Here is a 27,086-nt window from a genome sequence, read left to right as displayed (position 1 = left end):
GTTTGTTTGATGATACGAGGATGACAAATTTGTCAAAATGCAAGAGCACAGTGACATTTAGCTTATTTCAGCTTGGTCAGGGGTCGTTTATTTAGTGCCACAAGAGTGACACGTGGGGTTACGCGAGGCGCGTTTTCATTCCTATTCTAGGCATAGTATCGTTTTAGTTGGTCAAGGTTTGTTGGGTTTGAAAACTCATTCCCGTCTAGGTCTGTGATTCTAACCGCACCCCCTGGGAGTATGGATTTGACTAGAAATGGTCCGGCCCAATTAGGTTTGAATTTTCCCCGTGGTTCAACAGGTAAGAGAGCTCTAACCGATTTAAGCACCAAGTCTCCTTCTTTGATGTTCCTTGGCCTAACCCTTTTGTTGAAAGCCCGTTTGATATGTGCTTGATATGTTTGGACATTATGCAAGGCGCGCAGCCTACGTTCATCCAGGAGGATGAGCTCTTCATATCTGTCCCTCTTCCAATCGACTTCCGGGATTTGACTTTCGAGTAGAATACGCAAGGATGGTATTTCTAGCTCGACTGGTTGTACAGCTTCCATCCCGTAGGTCAAATAGAAAGGAGTAGCCCCGGTGGGCGTCCTGACAGATGTACGATACCCCCATAAGGCAAAGGGTATCTTGCTTGGCCAATCTCTATAGTTGTCAATCATTTTCTTGAGAATTGTGACAACATTCTTGTTTGCCGCCTCTACCGCGCCGTTAGTCTGTGGTCTATAGGGCGAAGAGTGGTGATGCTTAATCTTGTATTTGGCTAGCAATTGCTCGGTTTCAGCTTGGAAATGTGATCTGTTATCGCTAATGATCTCATGTGGGCAACCATATCGACAGATGATGTTGTTTTGTATGAATTTTGCCACATTTTTAGCCGTAAGACCAGTGTAGGAAGCCGCTTCTACCCATTTGGTGAAATAGTCAATCGCTACTAGAATGAAACAGTGACCTCCTGTTCTGGCTGGGGTTATATTCCCGATTATGTCAATTCCCCATGCATAAAATGGCCAAGGGGATGTCATTGTATAGAGCAATGAAGGAGGGACATGTTGTACATTCCCGAAGATTTGGCAGTTGTGGCAATGTCTTACGTATTTGATGCAATCGGATTCCATTGTGGTCCAATAATATCCTAAACGTGTGATTTTCTTTGCCATCATGGGCCCACTCATGTGAGGACCGCATTCTCCGTCATGGACTTCTTCCATCACCTTTCGTGCCTGTGGATGATCAAGGCAACGTAGGACTACACCAAGAGGTGTTCTTTTGTATAATTCTCCTTGCATGAGAATGTATTGGGAAACTAGTAGGCGTATAGCGCGTTGTCTCCTCTTGTCCATATCTGGTGGATATGTACCATTAAGCTTAAAATTCAGGATTGCTTGGAACCAGGGTTCCTGTGCGATTTCCTCTTCATCGGTGATTTGGTGGACATAAGCCGGCTCTGACCGTCGTTCGATGCACAAAGGCATTTCCACCATATGGTCTGGCATATTAATCAATGATGCAAGTTTCGCAAGAGCGTCTGCAAATTGATTTTCCTCCCGAGGTAGGTGTAGGTAGGTTACGTGATCAAAGAATTGAGCGACTTGGTCTATCCTAGCCTGATAAGGTGCGAGGCTTTCGCTTCGGATTTTCCAAGATCCTGTAACTTGGTTAATGATTAGTGATGAATCCCCATGTACTCGGAGGTTTTTAATGCCTAAGCTCACTGCCGCTTGTAGTCCAATGAGACAAGCTTCGTATTCTGTAGCATTGTTTGTCACCTCGAAGTCGGGTTTGACAGCAATTGGTGTATGCTCACCTTCAGGAGAAATGAGCAACACTCCTATTCCGAATCCTATTAAGTTTGATGCTCCATCAAAGTATAGGTCCCAGGAGTCTACATCAGTTTGGAGTATATCCTCGTCTGGAAATGACCAAGTATCTATTGTTTGTGCGTCATGGATAGGATTTTCTGCGAAGAATTCGGCGACGGCGCGACCTTTTATAACTTTCAAAGGGCACGTATTTGAGGTCGACTTCGAGAGCATCAAGGTCCATCTTGCTAGACGTCCGTTGAGGACGGGTTTCTCGAAGAGGTATTTGACTGGATCCATTTTGGAATATATTTTGACGGAGTAGCTAAGCATGTAATGGCGTAGCTTCTTCGTTGCCCACACAAGAGCGAGGCATGTCTTTTCGAGTTGTGAGTATTTGCACTCATATTCCAAGAACTTCTTACTAAGGTAGTAGATAGCTCTTTCTTCACTTCCTACGATTTGTGCCAAAGATGGCACCCATGGCCGTTCCTAAGCTTGTGAGATATAAACCAAGAGGTTGATCTCGTTGTGGAGGCATGAGCACTGGTGGTTTAGCCAATATCTCCTTGATCCGGTCGAATGCCTTTTGACAATCATCATCCCACATGGTGTGGTCTGTTTTCTTGAGTTTCTTGAAGATAGGCTCACAAATCATCGTAAGTTTTGATATGAATAGACTTATATATTGCACCTTTCCTAGGAATCCTCTGACTTCTTTTTCTGTTTGAGGTTGTGGCATTTCAATCAGAGCTTTGATTTTGGAAGGATCTATTTCTATACCTCGTTGGCTAACAACGTATCCCAGGAGTTTACCAGATATTACCCCGAATGTGCATTTCTGAGGATTGAGCCTCATGTTGTACTTTCGTAGTCTTGCGAAGAACTTGCGAAGGTTTGCGATATGTCCCTCTCTTTCCTTAGATTTGACAATCATGTCGTCTACATATACCTCAACCTCTTTGTGCATCATGTCATGTAGGAGTGTAGTTGCGGTGCGTTGATATGTAGCTCCGGCGTTGATTAATCCAAACGGCATTACTGTATAGCAGTAGGTTCCCCATTGGGTGACAAACGCGGTCTTGTGCATATCTTCCATGGCCATCTTGATTTGGTTATAACCCGCATACCCATCCATGAAGGATAGTAATGCGTGGTCCGCAGTATTGTCTACCAATATGTCGATGTGAGGTAGAGGGAAGTCATCTTTTGGACTTGCTTTGTTTAAGTCCCTAAAGTCAACACAAACACGGATTCTCCCATCCTTTTTGGGTACGGGTACTATATTAGCTACCCAGTCAGAATACTCGGAAACTTTGATGAACTCGGCTTTGAATTGTTTGTCAACTTCTTCCTTAATCTTTAGAGCCCATTCCGTTCTCATTCGTCGAAGCTTCTGTTTCACAGGTTTGAAACCTGGCTTAATCGGAATCCTATGTTCAGCGATATCCCTGTCGATCCCTGGCATGTCTTTGTAGGACCAAGCGAAAACGTCTTTGAATTCATTTAGGAGATCTATGAAATCGTCCCTTTCGGTAGAGCTCAATGTAGTCCATATCCTAAGTTCTTGGGGTTCTAGTTCGGTTCCTACGTTGATGGGTTCGGTGTCCTCTATTATTGGTCCCCCTTCCCCTTCATGTAGTATTTCTTTGGCTACGTAGGGAGGTATTTCGATTAAGTCTGGGTGTTGGTCATCCTCTGTATCATCGTAAATAGAATTGGACTCAAGATAACACAAAGAGTAAGCAGAACCTGATTTATTCATATTAAAATTTGAGTAAAGTTGAAACAAAGAAGCCAACTGATCCATGGTCAGTGGCGGCAAAGGGACGGTGGTTGGGGCATTTCCCGAACTACTGTGACTACTCGAGACTAAGCTAGGAGAAACGAAGGGAGTGGGGATGACGACAGGAGTAGACTCTCTAATGACTTCTCTAGACTCCGACTCTGACTCCGACTCTGACTTGAACTCATCGTCTTCTGGTTCTCCTTTGAACATCTCTCCTTCTCCAGTGGTGAGCTTGAAGAGTCTTCCTTGATTGTTGGTCCATTTGATAGATTTTCTCCATCCTTTCTGCTGTCTTGCGTCGGTTTCTGTGATTAACGCGGTGGGGTTGAAACGATCGTCCTGAAGTATCATAGTAATGATCTCATCCTGCGCGGCCCTAACGAATCGATTTTCTCCAAACAATAGGCTAACAGCTTGTTCGTCTAAGCAAGGTACTTGACGGGTTTTGACGGTAGGAACCGTTTCTGGAGGGATGAAGTAGCAATCGTGAAAGATCTCGATTCCGGCTAACTTCCTCTCGAGATAATGCCAAGGTTCGGGAAATCCGTGAAAGAGTTCTAGACTTCCTTCTTGAATAAAGTACCCATTCAAAGTGCGGAGATAGGGCCTCATTTGGACTCCTACGTGCTTGCGGTTTTGGACTTGGGCGAGCATTTCGAGAACCTCCTCTTTTGTAGGTTTTTACCCTAGTCCAAGTGGTATCCTTGTCGAGTTGCCTTCCTTGTATGGTGCGAAGGTATTCTTCCGAATAGGGTTCAAAGGCATTCCAGGGAAGTATCCAAGGCCTTCCCAGAAGTATGTTGAATGAAGCTTCAATGTCCACTATTTGGAAGCTAACCTTTCGTTCGATTGGTCCCGTGGCTATGGTTAAGTTAGCAAGTCCTACTACCTTTCGTCGTGTACCGTCATATGCACGCACACCTTGATTGGTAGGGGTCCAATCCGACTCTTTCATGCCCAGCTTGTATGCCGTTTTGAGGGGTATGACGTTGACCGCGGAGCCATCATCCACCAAGGTCATTGGCATATTCTTCTTTAGACAAATGACAGTGATGTATAGAGCAAGGTTGTGACTAGCGCCAAAAGGTGGTAAGTCTTCGTCTGAGAAAGTGATAGGATTACTTAGCTTAGGTGATTATTGGAAGACCAAGTTGACTACATCTTCAGGAGTGGAGTTATGTGCTACATTTAGTTTGGCCAAAGCTTGCAGTAAAGCTTGGCGATGTGGGAATGAGCTTGCTACTAGTTGCCGATGAAAGATCACCTTTGTTTTCTGTAATTGCTTGAGCAAATGATCAGTGGAGTCATCTTCGTTGTCATTTGGTGTGACGACGTTGGTTGGACCATTTTTAGTAGTGCTTTGATATGGGCGACCCGAACGAGTAGGTGGTCCACATCTTGGTCTTCACCATTTTGGACTATTTCTTTGACTAGGGAGTTTTCAATGAGATATTCGTCCTCATCATCATCGGCCCAAACTCCATTGATTGCAGCTAGTTCCCTCATTCTCATGATATCATCTTCTAGTCGTATGATTTGATCGACTAGTTTATCAACCACGGCGATTATTTCTTACATAGTGGCATTTTGAGAGAAGATTAGTGGCACATGTTCTTCGGGTATTGCGTTGGGATTGCGTAAAGTTGTTACCATGTTTTCTAGTTCCCAAACTTGTCTATCTACACTCCTTGCCCATGTGATGAAGTCGGAAATGGTAGGGGAGATGGTAGAGTAGAGCCCTTCATTCTCGATTGCATGAATTTCATTTTCGATGGGAGAAATGAGGTGTGAGCAATCTAAGGTAGATTCATCACTTGTGATCACTAGAACTCCAAGAGGATTCTGAGTGTTGTTGGGCTTACCTCCTGGTGGTATTGGGAGTCGACCATCTTCAATCATGTCTTGAAGCACGTTTTTCAACTTGTAGCATTTTTCTGTGTCGTGCCCCTTGCCCCTATGGTATTCACAGTACGAATTCTCGTCCCAAAACTTGGACTTCCTTTCGGGTTCGGGAGTAGGTCCAATGGGTTGGAGTTTACCTTGCTTCATTAACCTCTTTAGAGCGTTGGAGTAAGTGTCCCCAAGGTTTGTAAATTTCCTTGGTGGGGTAGTTTTCTTGGATGGCTCGAGAAGGTTAACTTCATCGGTCTTACTAGTAGAGCCGTATGAACGACTTGTGGACCCTTGGTATCCTCGACCTACCGTTTTGGACAAGAGTCCTTTACGAATGTCGTCTTCAATCCTTGTCCCTAGTAAGGTCAAGTCTTTGAAAGTCTTGATGTTTTGGTATCTCAAATGATTGGCATAGATGGGCTTGAGATTATCCACAAACTTCTCCACAAGAGTGGCCTCGTCCGGGCGTTCTACTAGTTGAGTGCTAGTCTTCCTCCACCTACTTAGGAAGTCGGTGAATCCTTCTTTGTCATTTTGGGTAAGAACCTCTAGAGTACGCATGTTGACTTGGATCTCGGCATTATCCGCATATTGCTTGGAGAACTCGATTGCGGCATCTTCCCAAGTAGCGACCTTCTTGTGATCTAAAGAGTAGAACCATTGCCTTGGGATGGTATCGAGAGATGAAGGAAAGATCCTTAAGAACATCTCGGGTTTGATGCCTTTGATAGACATGTAATCCTTGAAGGCGCGAATGTGGTTCAAAGGGTTCTCGTGTCCCTTGAACTTAGAGATATCCGTCATACTAAAGTTGGTTGGTAATTTGGAATTGACGGCTTCATACTTGCGATTGTTCTCCCTATAAATGTCGTCACCCTTAAGGTACATCAATTGCTCCTCTAGGTATTGGAGTCTTTTCTCAGCTACAGTCATCCCCATGAGAGGATTTTCGTCCTTGGATTCGTTGTCAGAGTCACGTAGTACTTCACTTTCATGAGGAGGCAACCTTCCCTCCACGGCAAAGATACGGCCTTCGATGAGCTCAAGGCGGTCATAGGTTTGTTCTTGAGTAGATTGCATTTGGGCTAGCGCGGCTAGGATTCGATCATTACTATTTTGAAGTTGGTTGAAGTTTGCTTCATCACTTGATCCGGGCATCTTGGAAACTGGATAAGATATTGGCGACGAATCAAAACACGATCGACCATTCTAACACACTTGCTAAAAGAGGAAAAGTTTTGACTCGTGAAGTGGGTGTGTGCCACTTGTGTTGAGTGAGTTTTGAAGAAAGACAAGGTCTTTGAAAATGTGTGGCCTAGTCAACTATAGTGTAGTTGTAGGAGTGGACTCGAAGTGAGGTTTTGAAATGGGTTTGTGGCCCGAATTTTGACACGACAAATGGACAGAGTTTTGACCGGATTTTGCGCTAATTAAGAGCCCATTTCGAAATTTTGCTTGAAAACGGGTTTTGATGTTTTTTTTTGAAAAAATCGTCATGGTTTTGTTTAGAAATGGTGATCATGTAAGGTATACACATTTATACAAGCATTATAACGGGATGCTGAGTGCATTTAGAAGGGTTTTGGTTTAAAGGGGTGGGTTGCCATACCGAACCATCAAACCCGAAGTCTGTGGAGAGGCTCGTGCCAAACAAGAGTAAGGCCGATTCCTAGTCCATTTCCTCAAGTAGTGAAGGCCCTTGATACAAACAAGAGTAAGCATCATGGTATGGATGACGTCAATCGCTATCCATCCTTAAGCCCGAATAAGAATTAGGACCGTTTAGACGGGACGATTGGTCGAATGGGTTGGGTTGGGCCTAGGAAGGCCGAATAAAACGGTCTAGGAAGACCGAGTTATGAAAACCGACAATTGTCTTGTACAAACTATTCCCTAACCTTGTTCAAGTTTCACCCTTGGCTACACGTAAGTGTATTATCCCCAGCGGAGTCGCCAAACTGTGGACAGCGGGGGCCACGGGGGCGCTTGGGAAACAAGTGTTTGCATTTGTATGGAGTCGCCACCAATTTTTATGGGAAATTGGAACCGTTCGAGTACCTCGCGTCATGTCAAGACACAAAGTAGAGACATGAACACTAAGCAATCGTTACCCTTAGCATTCTATGTCTAGAATGACTCTCGTGGATGCCAATGAACACGGGTGTTCACAGATATCTGGAGTAAGGGGTGAGGGTACGTATTAGGAAGCTCTTTTGATCGAACACCTAATCCCGCCCGCCTCGATAGCGGCCTCTACTAATGATTAGGGAAGTTATTCGTACTTGATATATCGTCGGCTATATGCATGCAATGCAACATCCAAGTTTTAATCCTAGCATGTGAGAATTAATACTAAGTCGGTAAACACGTAATTTAGCATGCAATTGGGTCGAAGTAGGATTTATGTTCATTTACATGTGAGAACATACAAACAATAAAAGAAATACAATAATTATGAATTACAATAACGAAAATTACATTAATTACATTGGGATAGGCGATTTGTGTCGAAAATACCTTTAAAACGGATAATTTGAGAAAAAGGAACAAAAGAATAAAATAAACTAACGAACAAGAATTAGAGTGATATTACGAATAATAGTTAGTTAATTGTAGACTAATTAAACTGGGTCAAGGCAACAACGGAGTTCGAGAGCGAGACCAACCAGAACAAAGCAGCGTGAAGCAGACGCCGCGTCCTGTTCCTTGGCTCGGCCGGGCCGTGAAGCCGTAATTGCAAGCCGTTAATGTTAATTGGTGAATTTAATGATCGATTAATGAAATTTACTCGGATGAAAGTGATTAGCATGTTATTAAACATATGAATGGGTCATAAAAACAGTAAAATATGAATGAGACGGAATTGAACGAAATAATACATGATGGAATAATGACAGAAGTGAAAAATATTAATGAGTCAAACTAATTAATTAAATTAATTAAGTTAGATACGATGGATTAATGACGAATATATGATGAACATGTGAATAAGCAGATGTAAACTATATCAAAGACGAATTCCAGAAACCCAATATTGATTAATTGAATCTCTACAACCCGGAATTGAATTTAATGACGAAAACCCGCAAATATTGGTTTATATGGGATTTAAGTCGGATTTGTGGTGATAAAAACATATTAATGACAATGATTATAATATACATGTGAATTATGATGCTATCATGATGAAGAATTAACAAACAAACGAAACAAATAAAGGATTTTGGGATGAATATCGAGGATTAACGAAGAAGAAAAAGGAAGCGAGAATCTGGCGCCTCACGAAAGAGGCGCAGCAGAATGCGCTCCTTCAAGAGGCGCAGCGATTCTTTGCGTCCTTTCTCGACGGTTATCTACTGGAAATCCGTAAAAAAGAAGTTTTAAAGCATGGTTTTAGAAATCAGTTTTAATGGTATTTTCGACGTAAACCTTACAATTGATGATATAATAATTAAAAAACAGTAAATAAAAGAAGGATTTACACCCTCAGACTTACATGTTGACGAAACGAGAAGGACTAAGATATCGATTAGTGATGCTCGACGCGAATGCAAAGAAAGTGCCCTCGTAAGAGGAAAACGATTAAGTTAATTAAGTTGATTATTGGTGTAGTTGGTCAAATTGGTCGGTCATGCAAACGGGGAGGCTGGTACTCAGAAGGATCCGAGCTTACGTGGTCGAAAGTTCAAGCACGTAGACGCCAAAAAGTAAGAACAAAGTCTAGAATGCAAAGGGAGAAGAGAAGGGCGGACACTCGCGTGAGAAATATGAGGAGCGAAGGCTCCTATTTATACTAATCACGTGACGGAATTAGGGTTTCGGAGACTCTTTGGAAGTGAATCTCGGAAAGATATGAAAAAGATACGAGAAACATGCAGAAAAGGGCCTAGGAAGAGGCGCAGCAGCCACTGCGTCTCTTGGAAGAGACGCAGCAGCCACTGCGTCTCTTGGAAGAGGCGCAGCACCTGCTGCGTCTGTTCCCAAGTGGTTTCCTCCTGCTGAAGAAAGAATTCCGTGTTTGAGTTATGGTAGGACGGAAATAATCCGGTTTTCCTTAATATCTTATGTGAATATTACGGGAAATTGCTTACTAAAAGATAAAATTTATGAAATATGGAATAGAAATATCCTAACATACCGAACATTCGACTCGGATTTAGCGGTTATCGAAAAATGGAGACGGCTTTAGGCCCGGACTCCGAATGTACTCTAATTACTGTCAAAACGACCGTATCGGGACGTAGATGACAACTAAGAGGTAAACATTAATATTTGAGCAATCACTTGACGATAATCTTACGAGCTGTCACAAATCATTCCGCGTATCAAACATGCGGCCCAATCATCACCGGGTGGTTTGCGGAAGGTGCAGAAACGAGGTGTCTACAAAATGATAAAATCCCCAAAAGGATCAAGTAACTCAAAGTAACTTGATTAAAGTCCAAACCATATCGAATGGAGTTTGAATTCTTTATCCAACCACACATTATCCCATAATGCGTGCTAAGGGAGATTAATTTGTGATACTATATCACTTTTCCTTTGGCTTATATAAAAGTCTTCACTTTGATAATCCCATCACGGCTAAAGCGTGATTCTTTGAACTTCTTCAAATATTTCTCTATTTACCTTATTAAGTGAACATATTAGCGTCAACTTAAATCGTTGGTAAAAGATAATGATAAACCTATTTTCGATCAATGATTTACAACCTCGATCTCCTTTTCAACCAAAAGGCACGAGACATCTTGCTTTGAATACAAGATACGCATATACCATAAGATTAACAATGTAATGGTTTCAAGAGTACTTGATAACTCTTTGCGTTCATCATTCCAGAATTTAAGGTTCAATCTTGGGTTACCAATTTGAGTCTTGTATCATCTTCATGATATATCATTCTAGTTTGGTTTAGAATATAATCACCTTTGATAATGGGCTAGCCATACATCAAATCATGGTGTATAGGGTCACAAAAGTGAACCTCTTATGTATCTTAACAAAATTATATTCTTATTTAGAGTTTATTCACTTAATAGTCATAATTAAGGTATAAATATAAACCCAAAACTAGATTGAGTACACAATGACTCTATCTCTCGACATCATAGTTGCTAGTCGTCATATTCTAATCATCCTATGTATCAAGTACAATGATGAAAACCACCACCGGTTTCTAATATTGACGAAGTAGTACTAGCAAAATTTATGTCAATCAAATAAATAAAGAACTAAGTCTTATTACATGTCCCACAACTAACTTGCTTATTCTTTAACAACTTGGGGTAGTTTCCTTTCTAGTGTCCAACATTTAAGACAATGGAAACTTTATTGGTCGGGATTGATAGGTTTAGTATCGTTATTCTCAATAACTTTACTTTTAACATTACCTTGTATCAATTCCATTCTAATTTTACTTCTTAGACCCTTATCCTTTTCTTAACGGTTTAAGAGAATGCTCCCACTCACTTCAATGAGTCTTTGCTTAGAGAAGCAAAATTTAATTTCATGAAGACTACTCTTCATTCGTTCGTTTAGTCTTAAAACTTTCATTGAAGTGGTTGCGGTATTTTTGTCAATTTTGATTTCCAACAAATCTAGTTACCAAAATGATTTAACGTTTCAAAGTACTTAACTCAATTAAGCATATGAGAAACAATTTATTGTAAGTAGATGTGTTAGTTCAAGAATCAAAAACCCTTTTGATCACGAATAACTTTTATCTATACTCTTCACAAGAGATCCTTACAATGGATAATACGAGATTTTAGAAGAAAATTCAAATTTGTCTTTAGTTACGATGTTTTAATGAAGATTTGAATCAAAAATCGAAATGATATCGTATATGAATTGTGGTAAAGAAATAGATCAATATGATAACGGAATAATGAAAACAAAACATTCATCGTTATAATAATACTTGTAAACAAGTATAGCATTTACATAGTGACCTCTACCCAACTATGATAAATGATTCCAAGATCCAAATTCATATTAACTTGGGCACCGTGTGGCCGATAAATCCCTTATCAATATAACTCGGTGGATTAACTCTTTAATCGATTCTACTTTTAGAACTCTTGGTCGATAAAATTACATTAACATTTATCTTTAGCCCAAAACACATCCGACAAGGGCACGGTGTGGCCGATAAATCCCTTATCAATACTTTTGTTGAGCTCAATCCAAATTTCGAATAAATATGTCCATGATCCAAACCCACATTAACTTGGGCACGGTATAGCCGATGAAACCCTCATCAACATGAATTCGGTGGATAGACATTTATCACCCACTTCCCCTACGTAACAAGATTTGTACCCCGGTGTGGCCGAGTGCACTCCCTCACGAAATAGGTTTTCATGGTTTCTACTTTTTGGTAAGACTAAGTCTCAATTGTTTGTTTTAGCGAGAGGTCATGTCAATTTATTATCTATCACGTTTTAAGTGAACTAAAGCGGTGAACTACGATAATTGTAATTGACACGGTCGATAAACTCGATTAAAAAGATGATGCATGTTTTATTTATGGCGATTTAGCGATGCATGCGACATATAAATAAAATGCAAAGCATAAATTTAAATCCTAGTATGGCCTTCCTAAAATAGAAAATCTAATTAACTATTACATATTCAGAAACCAACTTCATTGGTCCCTTGAACTTCGGTTTTGGCATGCATCTCGAGGTAACACCGTCTTTAATGGATCGCCTTCTCGAGTGACACCGTCTTCAAGGATCTCCGGAATAAATAAATTACATAACAAATTTCATAATTTCCTATTATACATTTGTAATTAAAAATAAAATAAATATATTAAATTACAAAACGGTGATACGAGATCACAATAAATTACAACCGAATCGATATTCCCATATTTCGGGTAATATCAATTAAAAACTAAGGCCATACTAAGTAAAATTACATAATTCAAAAATTACATAAAATAAAATTATGACAATCATAAATAATATGCGGCATTATAATATGTATGAACATGCCCAATTTTATGCTAAATCGCCTTTAAGGAGCCAATATCGTATATTAAACGGTTTTTACGGATTTGCGTGATTCAACTTTTTAAAATCACACTAAATTACATAAAATCATATTTATGCACAAGTTAATTACCCTAACCAACTTAGGACTCAAAATTAGTCTCCACTAACATATTGACAATAATTAACTTATATTTCTTAAAATTGTTCATTAAAGGACTCAAAATTATAATAAAATGCCATAAACTCCAAATAAATCACAAAAATTTCAAATAAATTTGAAATTTGAAATTTAAACTCATGAACATTCTGAAAAAATACCATGACACTCATAATGTTCAAAAACATAGGTTAAAAATTTCGAAATTTATCGGGAAAAACAATGTTGCGGTTTATCGGATTTGTCAATTATAATCATAAAAACATGAGAAAACTTATATTCATCAACTTTTCAATTTTAGATCTGAAATAGGTAATAAAATGCAACATGTGACATTTTTCTTAGTCATGAAGTATGTTTTAGCAATTATTCACTAATTAAAGTCACTATTTATGCTATTTTTCATCAAAAATTCATAAATCATGAATAAAAACTTCATTATAGCCTATTATTTTACACACGTCTTGTAAAATTTCATGTGACAACATACTAAATTTAAATGACCAGATTCGAAATATTTCTCATATTAACCTATTTTTCATTTAAATTCGATTGTTATGATGAAAAATCCATATTTCGAGCATACAAACTCCAAAGATTCTGAAAATTTACAGGTCATATAAAAATAATATATGTGAAAACATATCCAAAAACCACTGTAAAATTCGAAGTTTAGCTAATTTTAGTCCGAAAATGACATTTTTATCATAAAATCACATTTTTAATGCCATTATTATATAAAATGAACAATAAAAATCCATAAATTAACCAAAATATCCTAAATACATTTTAGGATCAGAAACTTTAACATGCAAAAATGATTTCGTGATATATCATAATAAACACAAATTTATAAGTTTTATATGTTAATCGTATAACTCGGAAAAACTATAACCGATTTGCATGCAAACAACCTAAGGCTCTTGATACCGCTTGTTAGAAATATATATTTCATTACTTAACATATTCATATATGTGATGATTTAATTTAGTCATAAAATTAAATATTAATCTTATGCATGCAAACAATGATAAGAATAAAGAAGAAACCATGATTCTTACAATGGATATTTCGGATTATTGGGCACAAGTGAGTTCTCCTACTCACTTGTTCTTAAGCTTCCTAAAATAGATGAACAAGGATTCAAGTATAGAATCCCTCCCAATGAATAATACCCAAGGTAACCACTTAATAAAATTAATATTCTTAATACTAGAACAATATTAATTTAAATAAAATTGACCCAAAATCTTTATTTTGTTCTCTTAATTTCGGTTAAGAGAGGGAGAAGAAGGAGGAAGTTTTTATCTCTCTAAAACTCAATATTTTATATGGTGAATGAATGAATGAATTATATTTTTCACAAGAGTAGTCTATGTGCAAAAATAAGACAAAAACCCTTTGCATGGTGAGTGGACAAAACCGGGTATAGGAGGGAGAAAAAGACCAACGCATGAGCCTCTATTCTTCCAAAGAAAGGACTGGGCTTGCATGGCTAAGAGACTAGGTTATAATTGTGTTTTCCATTAAAAATAATTAACACAAAAATAAGCCTAATAAGCCTCCTTATTTCGGCACATTTGGGTGTAAAATGAAGAATCCATTTTACACATTATTTTGTCAATTTGTCACATGTATCATGTATCATGACATTAGGTATATAAAATGTATTTTTAACAATTAAAAATCAACATATTAATAAAATATGTCACTTATAAAGTTAACCTAGTAATTCATAATTACTTGTACCGAAATGAGTTCCCGAGTCATAAATTACAACATTCTGTATTTATAATAATCAATTCATTCTGTTTCAATTGTTTCCGTAAACAAAAATTTCATCTAAGCAATAAAACAATTCGATTACTTAGACCGTATCTTATTTAATCAAATTATAATGAGAATATAATGAAATTTGTGAGGAAATTGTATGGGTACTATCATACCAGCACTAATGCACCGGATCCCATCAGAACTCCGCAGTTAAGCGTGCTTGGGCGAGAGTAGTACTAGGATGGGTGACCTCCTAGGAAGGCCTCGTGTTGCACCCCTTTTTTTCTTTTTTCTTTTTCACGGTACTTTAGCTCTAAATTTTCTTGATTTAATGATTTAAACGCGTAGATCTCGCTGAGATAATAAATTTGAAAAAAAAAATCCGCCCCAATCGGACTCTCCGGGAGCAAGTTACGACCGTTCCGAGACGTGACGGGATATTGAAAACTTAGTTTATTTTCAAAAAAGGTTAGATATGAGGTAATATAACGAAATTTGTGAGGAAAATGTATGGTTGCGATCATACCAGCACTAATGCACCGGATCCCATCAGAACTCCGCAGTTAAACGTGCTTGGGCGAGAGTAGTACTAGGATGAGTGACCTCCTGGGAAGGCCTCGTGTTGCACCCCTTTTTTTTCTTAATTTGAAAAAAATATTCGCCCCAATCGGACTCTCCGGGAGCAGGTTACGACCGTTCGGAGACGTGACGGGATATTTAAAACTTAGTTATGTTGAAAAAGGCTAGAGATGAGGTAATATAATGAAATTTGTGAAGAAAATGTATGGGTGCGATCATACCAGCACTAATGCACTGGATCCATCAGAACTTCGCAGTTAAGCGTGCTTGGGCGAGAGTAGTACTAGGAAGAGTGAACTCCTGGGAAGGCCTCGTGTTGCACCACTTTTTTTCTTAATTTGAAAAAAAAACTGCCCCAATAGGACTCTCCGGGAGCAAGTTACGACCGTTCAGAGACGTGACGGGATATTGAAAACTTAGTTTCTGTTGAAAAAAGGCTAGAGATGAGGTAATATAATGAAATTTGTGAGGAAAGTGTATGGGTGCGATCATACCAGCACTAATGCACTGGATCCCATCAGAAATCCGCAGTTAAGCTTGCTTGGGCGAGAGTAGTACTAGGATGGGTGTCCTCCTGGGAAGGCCTCGTGTTGCACGCCTTTTTTTTCATTTTTTCACGGTATTTTAGATCTAAATTTTATTAATTTAATGAGTTAAACGCGAAGATCTCGTCGAGATAATAAATTTGAAAAAAAAAATATGCCCCAATCGGACTCTCCGGGAGCAAGTTACGACCGTTCGGAGACGTGACGGGATATTTAAAATTTAGTTTATGTTGAAAAAAAGCTAGAGATGAGGTAATATAATGAAATTTGTGAGGAAAGTGTATGGGTGCGATCATACCAGCACTAATGCACCGGATCCCGTCAGAACTCCGCAGTTAAGCGTGCTTGGGCGAGAGTAGTACTAGGATGGGTGACCTCCTGGGAAGTCCTCGTGTTGCACCCCGTTTTTTTTGTTTTTTTCATTTTTTCACGTTATTTTAGCTCAAAATTTTCTTCATTTAATGAGTTAAACGCGTAGATCTCGTCGAGATAATAAATTTGAAAAAAGAAATCCGCCCCAATCGGACTCTCCGGGAGCAAGTTACGACCGTTTGGAGACGTGACGGGATATTAAAAACTTAGTTTATGTTTAAAAAAGGCTAGAGATGAGGTAATATAATGAAATTTGTGAGGAAAGTGTATGGGTGCGATCATACCAGCACTAATGCACCGGATCCCATCAGAACTTTGCAGTTAAGCGAGCTTGGGCGAGTGTAGTACTAGGATGGGTGACCTCCTGGGAAGGCCTCGTGTTGCACCCCTTTTTTTTCTTTTTTCGTTTTTTCACTGTATTTTAGCTCTAAATATTCTTGATTTAATGAGTTAAACGCGTAGATCTCGTCGAGATAATAAATTTGAAAAAAAAATCCGCCCCAATCGGACTCTCCGGGAGCAAGTTACGACCGTTCGGAGACGTGGCGGGATATTGAAAACTTAGTTTATTTTGAAAAAAGGTTAGAGATGAGGTAATATAATGAAATTTGTGAGGAAAATGTATGGGTGCGATCATACCAGCCCTAATGCACCGGATCCCATCAGAACTCCGCAGTTAAACGTGCTTGGGCGAGAGTACTACTAGGATGAGTGACCTCCTGGGAAGGCCTCGTGTTGCACCCCTTTTTTTTTCTTAATTTGAAAAAAATATCCGCCCCAATCGGACTCTCCGGGAGCAGGTTACGACCGTTCGGAGACGTGACGGGATATTTAAAACTTAGTTTATGTTGAAAAAGGCTAGAGATGAGGTAATATAATGAAATTTGTGAGGAAAGTGTATGGGTGCGATCATACCAGCACTAATGCACTGGATCCCATCAGAACTTCGCAGTTAAGCGTGCTTGGGCGAGAGTAGTACTAGGAAGAGTGAACTTCTGGGAAGGCCTCGTGTTGCACCCCTTTTTTTCTTAATTTGAAAACAAAAAATCAGCCCCAATAGGACTCTCCGGGAGCAAGTGACGACCGTTTAGAGACGTGGCGGGATATTGAAAACTTAGTTTCTGTTGAAAAAAGGCTAGAGATGAGGTAATATAATGAAATTTGTGAGGAAAGTGTATGGGTGCGATCATACCAGCACTAATGCAACGGATCCCATCAGAACTTTGCAGTTAAGCGAGCTTGGGCGAGAGTAATACTAGGATGGGTGACCTCCTGGGAAGGCCTCGTGTTGCACCCCTTTTTTTTTCCTTTTTTTCATTTTTTCACGTTATTTTAGCTCAAAATTTTCTTCATTTAATGAGTTAAACGCGTAGATCTCGTCGAGATAATAAATTTGAAAAAAGAAATCCGCCCCAATCGGACTCTCCGGGAGCAAGTTACGACCGTTTGGAGACGTGACGGGATATTAAAAACTTAGTTTATGTTTAAAAAAGGCTAGAGATGAGGTAATATAATGAAATTTGTGAGGAAAGTGTATGGGTGCGATCATACCAGCACTAATGCACCGGATCCCATCAGAACTTTGCAGTTAAGCGAGCTTGGGCGAGTGTAGTACTAGGATGGGTGACCTCCTGGGAAGGCCTCGTGTTGCACCCCTTTTTTTTTCTTTTTTCGTTTTTTCACTGTATTTTAGCTCTAAATATTCTTGATTTAATGAGTTAAACGCGTAGATCTCGTCGAGATAATAAATTTGAAAAAAAAATCCGCCCCAATCGGACTCTCCGGGAGCAAGTTACGACCGTTCGGAGACGTGGCGGGATATTGAAAACTTAGTTTATTTTGAAAAAAGGTTAGAGATGAGGTAATATAATGAAATTTGTGAGGAAAATGTATGGGTGCGATCATACCAGCCCTAATGCACCGGATCCCATCAGAACTCCGCAGTTAAACGTGCTTGGGCGAGAGTACTACTAGGATGAGTGACCTCCTGGGAAGGCCTCGTGTTGCACCCCTTTTTTTTTCTTAATTTGAAAAAAATATCCGCCCCAATCGGACTCTCCGGGAGCAGGTTACGACCGTTCGGAGACGTGACGGGATATTTAAAACTTAGTTTATGTTGAAAAAGGCTAGAGATGAGGTAATATAATGAAATTTGTGAGGAAAGTGTATGGGTGCGATCATACCAGCACTAATGCACTGGATCCCATCAGAACTTCGCAGTTAAGCGTGCTTGGGCGAGAGTAGTACTAGGAAGAGTGAACTTCTGGGAAGGCCTCGTGTTGCACCCCTTTTTTTCTTAATTTGAAAACAAAAAATCAGCCCCAATAGGACTCTCCGGGAGCAAGTGACGACCGTTTAGAGACGTGGCGGGATATTGAAAACTTAGTTTCTGTTGAAAAAAGGCTAGAGATGAGGTAATATAATGAAATTTGTGAGGAAAGTGTATGGGTGCGATCATACCAGCACTAATGCAACGGATCCCATCAGAACTTTGCAGTTAAGCGAGCTTGGGCGAGAGTAATACTAGGATGGGTGACCTCCTGGGAAGGCCTCGTGTTGCACCCCTTTTTTTTTTCCTTTTTTTCGTTTTTTCACGGTATTTTAGCTCTAAATTTTCTTGATTTAATGAGTTAAACGCGTAGATCTCGTCGAGATAATAAATTTGAAAAAAAAATCCACCCCAATCGGACTCTACGGGAGCAAGTTACGACCGTTCGGAGACGTGACGGGATATTGAAAACTTGGTTTATGTTGAAAAAAGGCTAGATATGAGGTAATATAATGAAATTTGCGAGGAAAGTGTATGGGTGCGATCATACCAGCACTAATGCACCGGATCCCATCAGAACTCCGCAGTTAAGCGTGCTTGGGCGAGAGTACTACTAGGATGGGTGACCTCCTGGGAAGGCCTTGTGTTGCACCCCTTTTTTTTCTTTTTGTCGTTTTTTCACGGTATTTGGGCTCTAAATTTTCTTGATTTAATGAGTTAAACGCGTAGATCTCGTCGAGATAATAAATTTGAAAAAAAAAATCCGCCCCAATCGGACTCTCCGGTAGCAAGTTACAACCGTTCAGAGACGTGACGGGATAATGAAAACTTAGTTTATGTTGAAAAAAGGCTAGAGATGAGGTAATATAATGAAATTTGTGAGGAAAGTGTATGGGTGCGATCATACCAGCACTAATGCACCGGATCCCATCAGAACTTTGCAGTTAAGCGAGCTTGGGCGAGTGTAGTACTAGGATGGGTGACCTCCTGGGAAGGCCTCGTGTTGCACCCCTTTTTTTTTCTTTTTTCGTTTTTTCACTGTATTTTAGCTCTAAATATTCTTGATTTAATGAGTTAAACGCGTAGATCTCGTCGAGATAATAAATTTGAAAAAAAAATCCGCCCCAATCGGACTCTCCGGGAGCAAGTTACGACCGTTCGGAGACGTGACGGGATATTGAAAACTTAGTTTATGTTGAAAAATGGCTAGAGATGAGGTATTATAATGAAATTTAGGAGGAAAGTGTATGGGTGCGATCATACCAGCACTAATGCACCGGATCCCATCAGAACTCCGCAGTTAAGCGTGCTTGGGCGAGAGTAATACTAGGATGGGTGACCTCCTGGGAAGGCCTCGTGTTGCACCCCTTTTTTTTCTTTTTTTTTTCACGGTATTTTAGCTCTACTTTTTTTTGAATTAATGATTTAAACGCGTAGATCTCGCCGAGATAATAAATTTGAAAAAAAATCCGCCCTAATCGGACTCTCCGGGAGCAAGTTACGACCGTTCGGAGACGTGACGGGATATTGAAAACTTAGTTTATTTAGAAAAAAGGCTAGAGATTAGGTAATATAATGAAATTTGTGACGAAAATGTATGGGTGCGATCATACCAGCACTAATGCACCGGATCCCATCAGAACTCCGCAGTTAAACGTGCTTGGGCGAGAGTAGTACTAGGATGAGTGAGCTCCTGGGAAGGCCTCGTGTTGCACCCCTTTTTTTTCTTAATTTGAAAAAAATATCCGCCCCAATTGGACTCTCTGGGAGCAGGTTACGACGGTTCGGAGACATGACGGGATATTGAAAACTTAGTTTATGTTTTAAAATGCTAGAGATGAGGTAATATAATGAAATTTGTGAGGAAAGTGTATGGGTGCGATCATACCAGCACTAATGCACTTGATCCCATCAGAACTTTGCAGTTAAGCGTGCTTGGGTGAGTGTAGTACTAGGAAGAGTGAACTCCTGGGAGGGCCTCGTGTTGAACCCCTTTTTTTCTTAATTTGAAAAAAAAAAAAAAACTGCCCCAATAGGACTCTCCGGAAGCAATTTACGACCGTTCGGAGACGTGACGGGATATTTAAAACTTAGTTTATGTTGAAAAAGGCTAGAGATGAGGTAATATAATGAAATTTGTGAAGAAAGTGTATGGGTGCGATCATACCAGCACTAATGCACTGGATCCATCAGAACTTCGCAGTTAAGCGTGCTTGGGCGAGAGTAGTACTAGGAAGAGTGAACTCCTGGGAAGGCCTCGTGTTGCACCACTTTTTTTCTTAATTTGAAAAAAAAACTGCCCCAATAGGACTCTCCGGGAGCAAGTTACGACCGTTCAGAGACGTGACGGGATATTGAAAACTTAGTTTCTGTTGAAAAAAGGCTAGAGATGAGGTAATATAATGAAATTTGGGAGGAAAGTGTATGGGTGAGATTATACCAGCACTAATGCACCGGTTCCCATTATAACTCCACAGTTAAGCGTGCTTGGGCGAGAGTAGTACTAGAACGGGTGACCTTCTGGGAGGCCTCGCGTTGCATCTTTTTTTTTATCTTTTTTTTCGTTTTTTCACGGTATTTTAGCTCTAAATTTTCTTGATTTAATGAGTTAAACGCGTAGATCTCGTCGAGATAATAAAATGAAAAAAAAAATCTGCCTCAATCGGACTCTCCGGGAGCAAGTTACGACCATTCGGAGACGTGACGGGATATTGAAAACTTAGTTTATATTGAAAAAAGGCTAGAGATGAGGTAATATAATGAAATTTGTGAGGAAAGTGTATGGGGGCGATCATACCAGCACTAATGCACCGGATCCAATCAGAACTCCGCAGTTAAACGTGCTTGGGCGAGAGTAGTACTAGGATGAGTGACCTCCTGGGAAGGCCTCGTGTTGCATCCCGTTTTTTTTTTTTTTCGTTTTTTCACGGTATTTTAGCTCTAAATTTTCTTGATTTAATGAGTTAAACGCGTAGATCTCGTAGAGATAATAAATTTGAAAAAAAAAAATCCACCCCAATCGGACTCTACGGGAGCAAGTTACGATCGTTCGGAGACGTGACGGGATATTGAAAACTTGGTTTATGTTGAAAAAAGGCTAGATATGAGGTAATATAATGAAATTTCCGAGGAAAGTGTATGGGTGCGATCATACCAGCACTAATGCAACGGATCCCATCAGAACTTTGCAGTTAAGCGAGCTTGGGCGAGAGTAGTACTAGGATGGGTGACATCCTGGGAAGGCCTCGTGTTGCACCCCTTTTTTTCCTTTTTTTCGTTTTTTCACGGTATTTTAGCTCTAAATTTTCTTGATTTAATGAGTTAAACGCGTAGATCTCGTCGAGATAATAAATTTGAAAAAAAAATCCACCCCAATCGGACTCTACGGGAGCAAGTTACGACCGTTCGGAGACGTGACGGGATATTGAAAACTTGGTTTATGTTGAAAAAAGGCTAGATATGAGGTAATATAATGAAATTTGCGAGGAAAGTGTATGGGTGCGATCATACCAGCACTAATGCATCGGATCCCATCAGAACTCCGCAGTTAAGCGTGTTTGGGCGAGAGTAGTACTAGGATGGGTGACCTCCTGGGAAGGCCTTGTGTTGCACCCCTTTTTTTTCTTTTTGTCGTTTTTTCACGGTATTTTGGCTCTAAATTTTCTTGATTTAATGAGTTCAACGCGTAGATCTCGTCGAGATAATAAATTTGAAAAAAAAATCCGCCCCAATCGGACTCTCCGGGAGCAAGTTACGACCGTTCGGAGACGTGACGGGATATTGAAAACTTAGTTTATTTAGAAAAAAGGCTAGAGATTAGGTAATATAATGAAATTTGTGACGAAAATGTATGGGTGCGATCATACCAGCACTAATGCACCGGATCCCATCAGAACTCCGCAGTTAAACGTGCTTGGGCGAGAGTAGTACTAGGATGAGTGAGCTTCTGGGAAGGCCTCGTGCTGCACCCCTTTTTTTTTCTTAATTTGAAAAAAAATATCCGCCCTAATTGGACTCTCTGGGAGCAGGTTACGACCGTTCGGAGACATGACGGGATATTGAAAACTTAGTTTATGTTTTAAAATGCTAGAGATGAGGTAATATAATGAAATTTGTGAGGAAAGTGTATGGGTGCGATCATACCAGCACTAATGCACTTGATCCCATCAGAACTTCGCAGTTAAGCGTGCTTGGGTGAGTGTAGTACTAGGAAGAGTGAACTCCTGGGAAGGCCTCGTATTCAACCCCTTTTTTTCTTAATTTGAAAAAAAAAACTGCCCCAATAGGACTCTCCGGAAGCAATTTACGACCGTTCAGAGACGTGACGGGATATTGAAAACTTAGTTTCTGTTGAAAAAAGGCTAGAGATGAGGTAATATAACGAAATTTGGGAGGAAAGTGTATGGGTGAGATTATACCAGCACTAATGCACCGGTTCCCATTATAACTCCACAGTTAAGCGTGCTTGGGCGAGAGTAGTACTAGAACGGGTGACCTTCTGGGAGGCCTCGCGTTGCATCTTTTTTTTTATCTTTTTTTTCGTTTTTTCACAGTATTTTAGCTCTAAATTTTCTTGATTTAATGAGTTAAACGCGTAGATCTCGTCGAGATAATAAAATGAAAAAAAAAATCTGCCTCAATCGGACTCTCCGGGAGCAAGTTACGACCGTTCGGAGACGTGACGGGATATTGAAAACTTAGTTTATATTGAAAAAAGGCTAGAGATGAGGTAATATAATGAAATTTGTGAGGAAAGTGTATGGGGGCGATCATACCAGCACTAATGCACCGGATCCCATCAGAACTCCGCAGTTAAACGTGCTTGGGCGAGAGTAGTACTAGGATGAGTGACCTCCTGGGAAGGCCTCGTGTTGCATCCCCTTTTTTTTTTCGTTTTTTCACGGTATTTTAGCTCTAAATTTTCTTGATTTTATGAGTTAAACGCGTTGATCTCGTCGAGATAATAAATTTGAAAAAAAAAATCCACCCTAATCGGACTCTCCGGGAGCAAGTTACGACCGTTCGGAGACGTGACGGGATATTGAAAACTTAGTTTATGTTGAAAAAAGGCTAGAGATGAGGTAATATAATGAAATTTGTGAGGAAAGTGTGTATAGGTGCGATCATACCAGAACTAATGCACCGGATCCCATAGAAATCCGCGGTTAAGCGTGCTTGGGCGAGAGTAGTACTGGGATGGTTGACCTCCTGGGAAGGCCTCATGTTGCACCCCTTTTTTCTTTTTTTCTTTTTTTTTCGGTATTTTATCTCCAAATTTTCTTGATTTAAGTAGTTAAACGCGTACATCTCCTAGAGATAATAAAATTAAAAAAACAAATCCGCCCTAATCGGACTCTCCGAGCGCAAGTTACAGTCGTTCGGAGACGTGACGGGATATTAGCAACTTAGTTTACGTTGAAATAGGCTCGGCATGACGTAATATAATGACATTTGTGAGAAAAGTGTATCGGTGCGATCATCCCAGCACTAATGCACCGGATCCCATCAGAACTCCGTAGTTAAGCGTGCTTGGGCAAGAGTAGTACTAGGATGAGTGACCTCTTGGGAAGGCCTCGTGTTGCGCCCCTTTTTCTTTCTTAATTTGAAAAAAAAATTCGCCCCTATAGGACTCTCCGGGAGCAAGTTACGACCGTTCGGAGACGTGACGGGATATTGAAACTTAGTTTATGTTGAAAAAAGGCTAGACATGAGGTAATACAATGAAATTTGTGAAGAAAGTGTATCGGAGTGATCATACGAGAACTAATGCACCAGATCCCATCAGAACTCCGCAGTTAAGCACTTAAGCATGCTTGGGCGAGAGTAGTACTAAGATGGGTGACCTCCTGAGAAAGCCTCGTGTTGCGCCCCATTTTTCTTATTTTCGTTTTTTTTTTCGGTATTTTACCTCCAAAGTTTTTGATATAATTAGTTAAATGCGTAGATCTCGTCGAGATAATAAATTTGAAAAAAAATCCGCCCCAATCGGAATCTCCAGACGCTAGTACGACCGTTCGGAGACACGAAGACGTGATGGGATATTGAAAACTTAGTTTATGTTGAAAAAAGGCTATACATGAGGTAATATAATGAAATTTGTGAGGAAAGTGTATGGGTGCGATCATACCAACGCTAATCCACCGGATCCCATCAGAACTCCACAGTTAAGCGTGCTTGGGCGAGAGTAGTACTAGGATTGGTGACCTCCTGGGAAGGCCTCGTGTTGCATCCTTTATTTTTTTTTTAAAAAAAAAAAATTTCCTCCAAATTTTCTTTATTTAATTACTTAAATGTGTAGATCTCGTCGAGATTATAAATTTGAAATAATAATCCGCCCCAATCTGACTCTCCAGGCGCAAGTTACGACCGTTCGGAGACACGGAGACGTGATGGGATATGGAAAACATTGTTTATGTTGAAAAAAGGCAAGACATGAGGTAAGAGAATGGAATTTGTGAGGAATGTGTATAGCTGCGATCATACGAGCACTAATGCACCGGTTTCCATCAGAACTCCGCAGTGAAGCACTTAAGCGTGCTTGGGCGAGAGTAATACTAGGATGGGTGACCTCCTGAGAAGGCCACGTGTTGCACCCCATTTTTCTTATTTTCATTTTTTTCTGTATTTTACCTTTAAATTTTATAGATATAATTAGTTAAACGCGTAGATCTCATCGAGATAATAAATTTGAAAAAAAATCTGTCCCAATCGAACTCGTCTGACGCAAGTTACGACTGTTCGGAGACACGGAGACGTGATGGGATTTTGAAAACTTAGTTTATGTTGAAAAAAGGCTAGGATTGAGGTAATATAACGAAATTATTGAGAAAGGTGTATGGGTGCGATCATACAAGCACTAATGCACCGGATTCCATTAGAACTTCGCAGTCAAGCGTGCTCGGGCGAGAGTAGTACTAGGATGGGCGACCTCCTGGGAAGGCCTCGTGTTGCATCCTTTTTTTCTTTTTTTCGTTATTTTTTCGATATTTTACCTCCAAGTTTTCAAGATCTAATTAGTTAAACGCGTAGATCTCGTCGAGATAATAAATTTGAAAAAAAAAATCTGCCCCAATCGGACTCTCCGGCCGCAAATTACGACCGTTCGGAGACACGGAGACGTGACGGGATATCGAAAACTTAGTTTATGTTGAAGAAAGGCTAGACATGAGGTAATATAATGAAATTATTGAGGAAAGTGCATGTGTGCAATCATACCACCACTAATGCACCGGATCACATCAGAAATCCGCAGTTAAGTGGGCTTGGGCGAGAGTAATACTAGGATGTGTGACCTTCTGGGAAGGCCTTGTGTTGCACCCTTTTTTTCTTATTTTTGTTTTTTTTTCTTTGATATTTTACCTCCAAATTTTCGTTATTTAATTACTTAAACGTTTAGATCTCGTCGAGATGATAAATTTGAAATAATAATCCGCCCCAATCGGACCCTGCAGGCGCAAGTTACGACCGTTTAGAGACATGGAGACGTGATGGGATATTGAAAACATTGTTTATGCTGAAAAAAGGCTAGACATGAGGTAAAGAATGGAATATGTGAGGAATGTGTATAGCTGCGATCATACGAGCACTAATGCACCGGATCCCATCAGAACTCCGCAGTTAAGCACTTAAGCGCGTTTGGGCGAGAGCAGTACTAGAATCGGTGACCTCCTGGGAAGGCCTTGTGTTGCACCCCCGTTTTTTTTTTTTTTCGTTTTTTTTTTTCGGTATTTTACCTCTAGGTTTTCTTGATTTAATTAGTTAAACGCGTAGATCTCGTCGAGATAATAAATTTTAAAAAAAAAAATGCCCCAATCGGACTCTCCGGGCGCAAGTTACGACCGTTCGGAGACACGGAGACGTGACGAGATATTGAAAACTTAGTTTATGTTGAAAAAAGGCTAGAGATGAGGTAATATAATGAAATTTGTGAGGAAACTGTATAGGTGCATTCATACCAGCTCTAATGCATCGGATTCAATCAGAACTTAGCAGTCAAGCATGCTCAGGCGAGAGTAGTACTAGGATGGGTGACCTCCTCGGAAGGCCTCGTGTTGCATCATTTTTTTCTTTTTTTTCTTTATTTTTTCGGTATTTTACCTCCTAGTTTTCTTGATTTAGTTAGTTGAACGCGTATATCTCGTCAAGGTAATAAATCTGAGAACAAAAAATCCACCCCAATCGGACTCTCCGGACGCAAGTTTCGACCGGTCGGAGACACACAGACGTGACGGGATATTGAAAACTTAGTTTATGTTGAAAAAAGGCTACACATGAGGTAATATATGTAAATTTGTGAGGATATTATATGGGTGCGATCATATAAGCACTAATGCACGGATCCAATCAGAACTTCGCAGTTAAGCGTGCTTGCGGGAGAGTAGTACTAGGATGTGTGACCTTCTGGGAAGGCCTTGTGTTGCACCCCTTTTTTCTTATTGAAAAAAATTCTGCCCCAATCGGAATCTCCTGAGGCAAGTTACGACCGTTCAGAGATACGGAGACGTGATGGAATATTGAAAACTTAGTTTCTGTTGAAAAAAGGCTAGACATGAGGTAATACAATGAAATTTGTGAGTTAAGTGTATGGGTATGATCATGCTAGCACTAATGCACCGGATCCCATCAGAACTCCGCAGTTAAGCACTTAAGCGTGCTTGGTCGAGAGTAGTACAAGGATGGGTGACTTCCTGGGAAGGCCTCAAGTTGCATCCCTTTTTTCTTATTTTTGTTTTTTTTCCGTATTTTACCTCCAAATGTTTTTGATTTAATTAGTTAAAAGTGTACATCTCGTCGAGATAATAAATTTGAAAAAAAAAAATCCGCCCCAATCGAACTCTCCGGACGCAAGTTACGACCGTTCGGAGACACGGAGACGTGACGGAATATTGAAAACTTAGTTTATGTT

At 40.1% G+C, this 27,086-nt stretch overlaps 26 non-coding genes and 12 pseudogenes across 26 annotated transcripts; all 38 read left to right on the top strand.

Annotated features, from left to right (window-relative positions):
* The first annotated feature begins 14,575 nt into the window (after window positions 1-14,575).
* LOC141644549 (5S ribosomal RNA) lies at window positions 14,576-14,694 on the top strand. Its single transcript, XR_012544162.1, has one exon. It is a non-coding gene; the product is annotated as a 5S ribosomal RNA (ribosomal RNA).
* A 234-nt stretch (window positions 14,695-14,928) lies between these two features.
* LOC141644514 (5S ribosomal RNA) lies at window positions 14,929-15,047 on the top strand. The gene has a single exon (XR_012544129.1). It is a non-coding gene; the product is annotated as a 5S ribosomal RNA (ribosomal RNA).
* A 155-nt stretch (window positions 15,048-15,202) lies between these two features.
* Window positions 15,203-15,320, top strand: LOC141645291 (5S ribosomal RNA). The gene has a single exon (XR_012544872.1). It is a non-coding gene; the product is annotated as a 5S ribosomal RNA (ribosomal RNA).
* Window positions 15,321-15,475: 155 nt separating this feature from the next.
* LOC141644787 (5S ribosomal RNA) lies at window positions 15,476-15,594 on the top strand. Its single transcript, XR_012544394.1, has one exon. It is a non-coding gene; the product is annotated as a 5S ribosomal RNA (ribosomal RNA).
* A 230-nt stretch (window positions 15,595-15,824) lies between these two features.
* LOC141644426 (5S ribosomal RNA) lies at window positions 15,825-15,943 on the top strand. The gene has a single exon (XR_012544045.1). It is a non-coding gene; the product is annotated as a 5S ribosomal RNA (ribosomal RNA).
* A 239-nt stretch (window positions 15,944-16,182) lies between these two features.
* LOC141644617 (5S ribosomal RNA) lies at window positions 16,183-16,301 on the top strand. The gene has a single exon (XR_012544229.1). It is a non-coding gene; the product is annotated as a 5S ribosomal RNA (ribosomal RNA).
* Window positions 16,302-16,537: 236 nt separating this feature from the next.
* Window positions 16,538-16,656, top strand: LOC141644730 (5S ribosomal RNA). The gene has a single exon (XR_012544340.1). It is a non-coding gene; the product is annotated as a 5S ribosomal RNA (ribosomal RNA).
* Window positions 16,657-16,813: 157 nt separating this feature from the next.
* LOC141644764 (5S ribosomal RNA) lies at window positions 16,814-16,932 on the top strand. Its single transcript, XR_012544372.1, has one exon. It is a non-coding gene; the product is annotated as a 5S ribosomal RNA (ribosomal RNA).
* A 158-nt stretch (window positions 16,933-17,090) lies between these two features.
* LOC141644937 (5S ribosomal RNA) lies at window positions 17,091-17,209 on the top strand. The gene has a single exon (XR_012544537.1). It is a non-coding gene; the product is annotated as a 5S ribosomal RNA (ribosomal RNA).
* Window positions 17,210-17,449: 240 nt separating this feature from the next.
* Window positions 17,450-17,568, top strand: LOC141644606 (5S ribosomal RNA). The gene has a single exon (XR_012544218.1). It is a non-coding gene; the product is annotated as a 5S ribosomal RNA (ribosomal RNA).
* Window positions 17,569-17,805: 237 nt separating this feature from the next.
* Window positions 17,806-17,924, top strand: LOC141644719 (5S ribosomal RNA). The gene has a single exon (XR_012544329.1). It is a non-coding gene; the product is annotated as a 5S ribosomal RNA (ribosomal RNA).
* A 157-nt stretch (window positions 17,925-18,081) lies between these two features.
* LOC141644753 (5S ribosomal RNA) lies at window positions 18,082-18,200 on the top strand. The gene has a single exon (XR_012544362.1). It is a non-coding gene; the product is annotated as a 5S ribosomal RNA (ribosomal RNA).
* Window positions 18,201-18,358: 158 nt separating this feature from the next.
* Window positions 18,359-18,477, top strand: LOC141644926 (5S ribosomal RNA). Its single transcript, XR_012544526.1, has one exon. It is a non-coding gene; the product is annotated as a 5S ribosomal RNA (ribosomal RNA).
* A 240-nt stretch (window positions 18,478-18,717) lies between these two features.
* LOC141645471 (5S ribosomal RNA) lies at window positions 18,718-18,836 on the top strand. The gene has a single exon (XR_012544953.1). It is a non-coding gene; the product is annotated as a 5S ribosomal RNA (ribosomal RNA).
* A 238-nt stretch (window positions 18,837-19,074) lies between these two features.
* On the top strand, window positions 19,075-19,193 carry LOC141644593 (5S ribosomal RNA). Its single transcript, XR_012544206.1, has one exon. It is a non-coding gene; the product is annotated as a 5S ribosomal RNA (ribosomal RNA).
* Window positions 19,194-19,430: 237 nt separating this feature from the next.
* On the top strand, window positions 19,431-19,549 carry LOC141645426 (5S ribosomal RNA). The gene has a single exon (XR_012544910.1). It is a non-coding gene; the product is annotated as a 5S ribosomal RNA (ribosomal RNA).
* Window positions 19,550-19,780: 231 nt separating this feature from the next.
* LOC141645516 (5S ribosomal RNA) lies at window positions 19,781-19,899 on the top strand. The gene has a single exon (XR_012544997.1). It is a non-coding gene; the product is annotated as a 5S ribosomal RNA (ribosomal RNA).
* Window positions 19,900-20,055: 156 nt separating this feature from the next.
* Window positions 20,056-20,174, top strand: LOC141645328 (5S ribosomal RNA; annotated as a pseudogene).
* Window positions 20,175-20,334: 160 nt separating this feature from the next.
* Window positions 20,335-20,452, top strand: LOC141645279 (5S ribosomal RNA). Its single transcript, XR_012544861.1, has one exon. It is a non-coding gene; the product is annotated as a 5S ribosomal RNA (ribosomal RNA).
* A 155-nt stretch (window positions 20,453-20,607) lies between these two features.
* Window positions 20,608-20,725, top strand: LOC141645375 (5S ribosomal RNA; annotated as a pseudogene).
* Window positions 20,726-20,964: 239 nt separating this feature from the next.
* LOC141644798 (5S ribosomal RNA) lies at window positions 20,965-21,083 on the top strand. The gene has a single exon (XR_012544405.1). It is a non-coding gene; the product is annotated as a 5S ribosomal RNA (ribosomal RNA).
* Window positions 21,084-21,321: 238 nt separating this feature from the next.
* LOC141645144 (5S ribosomal RNA) lies at window positions 21,322-21,440 on the top strand. The gene has a single exon (XR_012544731.1). It is a non-coding gene; the product is annotated as a 5S ribosomal RNA (ribosomal RNA).
* Window positions 21,441-21,677: 237 nt separating this feature from the next.
* On the top strand, window positions 21,678-21,796 carry LOC141645562 (5S ribosomal RNA). The gene has a single exon (XR_012545042.1). It is a non-coding gene; the product is annotated as a 5S ribosomal RNA (ribosomal RNA).
* A 237-nt stretch (window positions 21,797-22,033) lies between these two features.
* LOC141644582 (5S ribosomal RNA) lies at window positions 22,034-22,152 on the top strand. The gene has a single exon (XR_012544195.1). It is a non-coding gene; the product is annotated as a 5S ribosomal RNA (ribosomal RNA).
* Window positions 22,153-22,310: 158 nt separating this feature from the next.
* Window positions 22,311-22,429, top strand: LOC141645360 (5S ribosomal RNA; annotated as a pseudogene).
* Window positions 22,430-22,585: 156 nt separating this feature from the next.
* On the top strand, window positions 22,586-22,703 carry LOC141645374 (5S ribosomal RNA; annotated as a pseudogene).
* Window positions 22,704-22,942: 239 nt separating this feature from the next.
* LOC141644571 (5S ribosomal RNA) lies at window positions 22,943-23,061 on the top strand. Its single transcript, XR_012544184.1, has one exon. It is a non-coding gene; the product is annotated as a 5S ribosomal RNA (ribosomal RNA).
* Window positions 23,062-23,296: 235 nt separating this feature from the next.
* On the top strand, window positions 23,297-23,414 carry LOC141645322 (5S ribosomal RNA; annotated as a pseudogene).
* Window positions 23,415-23,649: 235 nt separating this feature from the next.
* Window positions 23,650-23,768, top strand: LOC141644972 (5S ribosomal RNA). The gene has a single exon (XR_012544570.1). It is a non-coding gene; the product is annotated as a 5S ribosomal RNA (ribosomal RNA).
* Window positions 23,769-23,925: 157 nt separating this feature from the next.
* LOC141645357 (5S ribosomal RNA) lies at window positions 23,926-24,052 on the top strand (annotated as a pseudogene).
* Window positions 24,053-24,294: 242 nt separating this feature from the next.
* LOC141645064 (5S ribosomal RNA) lies at window positions 24,295-24,413 on the top strand. The gene has a single exon (XR_012544657.1). It is a non-coding gene; the product is annotated as a 5S ribosomal RNA (ribosomal RNA).
* A 237-nt stretch (window positions 24,414-24,650) lies between these two features.
* Window positions 24,651-24,777, top strand: LOC141645349 (5S ribosomal RNA; annotated as a pseudogene).
* Window positions 24,778-25,018: 241 nt separating this feature from the next.
* On the top strand, window positions 25,019-25,137 carry LOC141645051 (5S ribosomal RNA). Its single transcript, XR_012544645.1, has one exon. It is a non-coding gene; the product is annotated as a 5S ribosomal RNA (ribosomal RNA).
* A 245-nt stretch (window positions 25,138-25,382) lies between these two features.
* On the top strand, window positions 25,383-25,501 carry LOC141645351 (5S ribosomal RNA; annotated as a pseudogene).
* A 246-nt stretch (window positions 25,502-25,747) lies between these two features.
* LOC141645373 (5S ribosomal RNA) lies at window positions 25,748-25,874 on the top strand (annotated as a pseudogene).
* A 248-nt stretch (window positions 25,875-26,122) lies between these two features.
* On the top strand, window positions 26,123-26,241 carry LOC141645404 (5S ribosomal RNA; annotated as a pseudogene).
* A 247-nt stretch (window positions 26,242-26,488) lies between these two features.
* Window positions 26,489-26,606, top strand: LOC141645396 (5S ribosomal RNA; annotated as a pseudogene).
* Window positions 26,607-26,766: 160 nt separating this feature from the next.
* On the top strand, window positions 26,767-26,893 carry LOC141645362 (5S ribosomal RNA; annotated as a pseudogene).
* The last annotated feature ends 193 nt before the right edge of the window (window positions 26,894-27,086 follow it).

The sequence above is a fragment of the Silene latifolia genome, chromosome 2 (genome assembly GCF_048544455.1).
Source record: "Silene latifolia isolate original U9 population chromosome 2, ASM4854445v1, whole genome shotgun sequence".
NCBI classification, from domain to species: domain Eukaryota; kingdom Viridiplantae; phylum Streptophyta; class Magnoliopsida; order Caryophyllales; family Caryophyllaceae; genus Silene; species Silene latifolia.
The sequence above is the reverse complement of the archived record's forward strand: the minus strand, read 5'-3'. Positions and strand labels throughout refer to the sequence as shown.